The sequence below is a fragment of the Chrysochloris asiatica genome, unplaced genomic scaffold (assembly GCF_000296735.1).
Source record: "Chrysochloris asiatica unplaced genomic scaffold, ChrAsi1.0 scaffold00068, whole genome shotgun sequence".
Lineage (NCBI taxonomy): Eukaryota > Metazoa > Chordata > Mammalia > Afrosoricida > Chrysochloridae > Chrysochloris > Chrysochloris asiatica.
Window position 1 is genome coordinate 15,878,308 of NW_006408586.1, and position 4,631 is coordinate 15,882,938.

A 4,631-nucleotide genomic window follows, 5' to 3' on the forward strand; every position below is an offset into this window, starting at 1 on the left:
GGGAGTAGAAAGCCTCATCTTTCTCCCGCAGAGCAGCTGGTAGTTTCGAACCGCTGACCTTAAGGTTCGCAGCCCGATTCGTAACCACTACGCTACCAGAGCTCCTTTTGTAAATCTTTATAGGAGTAGACATTTTCATTTTTCTCCCAAGGAGCAGTTGGTGAGTTTGCATCACATATCTTGCAGTTAGCAAACCAACGCTTTTCCCACAACCTTCTATAACAGATGAACTCAGAAATCTTTCTGGTGTGAATTGGGAGTCTTTCTCCTAATTGTTGTTAAGTGTCATCAAGTCGATTCCCACTCATAGTGATCCTGTATAGGGTTTCCAACAAGCAGCTGTAAATGTGAACCAATGGCCTTGTGGTTCAAATGGACCTAGCAGTCCAGTGCTTTACCCCACAGCACCACACCAGGACTCCTTCACCTAATTATAGCTAGCAAATTTGGATCACATGATCTATCTTAGACCAGAAAGACCTCAAGTCGCTTTCACACATAATTCATTCACACAATTCAATCACAATGCCTGATCTAAATGCATGCATCTGAAAAATTCAGGGTTCTAATGAGCCATACCATCCATCCTGAACGTGACTGATCTCATCTGATCTAAGAAGCTAAGCAGTATCTGGCCTGATTAGTACTAGGAATCCTGGTGTGGTGCTGTGGGTTAATGTGCTAAACTGCAAGGTCTGCGTAAACCATAAATTTGTCGGTTCAGGCTTACCAGATGCTCCTCAGAAACCCTATACAGTGTCACGATGAGTCTGAACTGACTAGACAGCACTTAACAACAACAATGAGCACCCCCCCCCAAGAAAGAAAATGTAACAAGATTTCAGGGCTGTATTTGCCTCATACATACCTATCATTTTGAGGATGCGAGTTTATTTTCCAATGAAAACTGTGTCTTAAATAAGTGAGACATTCTGGGAAGTGGGAGAAGAGGTTAAAGTACAAAGTTGAGCTATCGGATTAACAGCTACAATTAACAAATGTTAAGTGTTATAAAATCAATTCTGACTCATAGTGACCCTGTATAGGGTTTCTGAGGAACAGCTGGTGGATTTGAACTGTAGACCTTGTGGTTCAAACCAACCTTGGGTCTAATGCTTATCCTACAGCACCACACTGTGGTATTCATATTTAAGGAGGAAGGAAATCTTTCAAATACAACAGAAGCACAGTTAGATGATACTTAGTAACCATTCCAAATGGGTTTAGTAATGAAGCATATTGCTGAGGTATAAAGAAACTAAGATAATACATAATTTCATTTTATGCTTACTCTTATTTATTTATTTTTGTTCAGTCTTTTAAGTGGTCTTATTTTTAATTATTTATCTGTACAATCCAAATTTAAATTATGGCTACTCAAGTGATTCTGATTTAAGCAGTTTATCTCTGAATTTCCTGCTTTGAATGTTCTTTGTTGTTACTTGCCTTTGAGTCTACTCTGGCTCACAGAATAATGGAACAAAATGTTTCTGTACTATCTTATTTTATTCTTTTTTTAAAAAAAATTTGTGTATCTATGTGTAAAACATTGCAAAAGACACTGAAGAAAATTGAGTAAAAATGTTTTCCCCTAAAGAACACCGAAACTATAGAATGGTATACTAAATTCACAAATAGTTATGGCACCAAGCAAATTATGATAAGTACAATTAATGTGGTACAAAGTAATGTAGAAATCAATGAAAGAGATCAAACTTTGGGGAAAAGTAAGTCTGAATACAAGTCTTCTAAAGAACTGTCTTTTCTTTGATTTTCTATCCTAGCTATCCTTGTGATTTTAAATATAAATTCTGTAGAAATTCACAAATCAATTCTTAGTTTCTCAAAGCCCATACTGTCATTTTTATCTTCCTGTTTAACACATTTAATTTAATCGGTCTCCATCTGCCTGTTACTAGCATCATTATACTTCAAGTCATTTTATCTTATTATCAGAGGGTTATTATTAGCTTTCTGTATAATTTTGTTTCATTTGACAATCACTTTTGCCCTGATCACATTCTAACATATCAAGTATCACTGCTACATCTATATTAGACCATCCTAAACTCTAAATATGGAGTCCTAGGCGCTGAATGGTGGGTCTGAACTGCAAGGTTTGTGGTTCAAGCTTACTAGCCACTCCTTGGAAACCCTATACAAGGTCATCATGGGTCAGAACCAACTGATAGCACTTAACAACAACAAACTCTAAATCCCTGGATGGTGCAAAGGGTTAATATTCTTGACTGCTGAACTAAAGTTTCAGCACTCATCTGGCAATTTGTCTTACTGTGGTGGCTTGCATCCTGCTGTGATGATGAAAGCTATTCCACCAGTATTTTAAATACCAGCAAAGTCTCCAGTGGTGAATGGTTTTGAGGACTAAGGTGCGCCTAACCCAAGCCTTGGTATTTTTCAATAGCCTCATATGCATGTTATATTTGGACAATGAATAAGGAAGCTCATAGGATAATTGATACATTTGAGTTATGGTTTGGGGAAAGGATAATAAAAGTATCACATACTGCCAGAAGAACAAACAAATATATATTGGAAGAAGTAAAGCCAGAATGTTCATTAAATGCCAGAATGACGAGAATTCATCTCTCATACTTTGGACATATTATCAGAGGGACCGTTCCCTAGAGATGAATGTTATGCTGGGTAAAGTGGAGGGTCAGCAATAAAGACCTCCAACAACAGGATTGGCACAGTGGCGGCAACAATGCTTTCAACGGTAACAATTACGAAAACAGCGCAGCACCTGGCTATATTTTATTGTTGTGCACAGGGTCACTATGAGTAGGAACTGACTTGAAAACACCTGACAACAACAACAGCAACCTAAAGAGTGGCTGTTCAAGTCCATCTAGAAATGTTTAGGAAGAAAAGTCTATCTATTTTTTTGAAATAAGCCAGTGGAGATCCAATGGAGCATAGTTTTACTCTGGCAAACATGAGTCTGCCCTGAATTGGAATCAACTGAATGGCAATTGGTTTTGGACTTTAAAGATGTGTACACATCATTGCATTTAGTCTACTATTCTGCTTTTCAAAGTCCTTCCCTAATTCAAAAGCAATTCTGGGAAATATCTCCTAGACCTCTTAACTGAATGACATCTTAAATGATTCAGAATTTGCTTGGTTACAATTCTTTATTCAATATTGTATTGTTTTGCTTGCTTGTTTTATCATTAGCCCCATCAAATACCTATCTGCTGACAGCACAAAATGTGAATGGTTTTACTTTATTTTGTTTTTGTTGTTAAGTGCCGTCCAGTGGATTCCGACCCACAGCGACCCTGTATAGGGTTTCCGAGGAGCAGCTGGTGAGCTTGAACCACCGACTTTGCAGTTCAAACGGCTTTGCAGTCTGCCGCATAAACCCATAACGCCACACCAGGACTCGCTCCTCGGCCTTTTGGCTAAGATCAATTGGAGAATCAGTTTACCTTATTAGATACTTAATAAACATTCTGAAGTGAAATGAATTCTCTAAACTACACCGCTTGAAATCAAAGATTGTGAGAAGCCAGCAGCAAGAAACATAAAACACTTTCAATTTTTTTTTCAGTATTATACTGTATAATAGACATGATAATTAGAGAATTGATTGGATCAGTATCATAGTTTAAAATAATTTCTCATCAATTATCGTTTCCAGTATGTTGTTGTTCTTGTTAAGTGCTGTAGAACAGGTTCCAACACATAGCCACCCTGTATAGGGTTTCCAAGGAGGGGCTGGTGAGCTGGAACCACTGACCTTGTGGTTCAAAGCGACCTCTCAGTCCAGTGCATTAACCCACAGCACCACACCAGGACTGCCTTATAATGTATTAAGTTTATGATAGTCAGTGTGGCTCTCCGCCATTGTAGGAGGGCCATGGAGACGGTGGCTCCGTAGTGTCTGGTGAGAGAACTTCTGGGGCGGTGGCCATGGAGGCTGTCCTGACGAGCTGGTCCCTGCTGAAGTCTGAGAAGTTTCAGTTTGAGGCAAAAGCAGGGTCAGTGTCCAAGAGCCCGCAGTTTGAATATTTCTGGTGTCTTGTGCGGAGCAAGTATAACGATGACATCCATAAAGACATAGGGATGCTCGAGGAGCTGCTGCCCAAGGGAAGCAAGGAGGAGCAACGGATTATATGTTCTCCCTGGATGTGGGGGACTACCGGCTCAACTAATATGAAAAGACCCTGAGGTATGTGTGAGGGCTGCTGCAGACCGAGCCCCAGAACAACCAAGCCAAGGAGCTGGAACAACTCATTGACCAGTCCATGAAGAAAGATGGATTGGTGGGCATGGCCATTTCTGGAGACATGGCTCTTGGTGTAGGAAGACTAGCTGGCATTATTGGACTTGCTGTATCCAAGTCCAAATCCTAAATGTAACACAGCCTGGTCCAAACTCACAGGCAGAGAAACCGACAATGTTTGGGGTCTAGGCATGAAGGACATTCGAAGGCCCCATCCTCACTTGACCTTCCCTGTTCCTGCCCTGCACCGCTGTCACTGTCTTTCGTGGGTTTCCATATCCTCTTCCCTAAAACCTATCACGTAGTCCCAAATCATGTGTTTTAGGCTGACTGTAAATAAAATCAGGCTTTGGCTTGAGGGAAAAAAAAAATGATAGTA

General features: G+C 40.0%; 1 pseudogene; it reads left to right on the forward strand.

The window, feature by feature from the left end:
- The first annotated feature begins 3,939 nt into the window (after positions 1-3,939).
- Positions 3,940-4,382, forward strand: LOC102824223 (annotated as a pseudogene).
- The last annotated feature ends 249 nt before the right edge of the window (positions 4,383-4,631 follow it).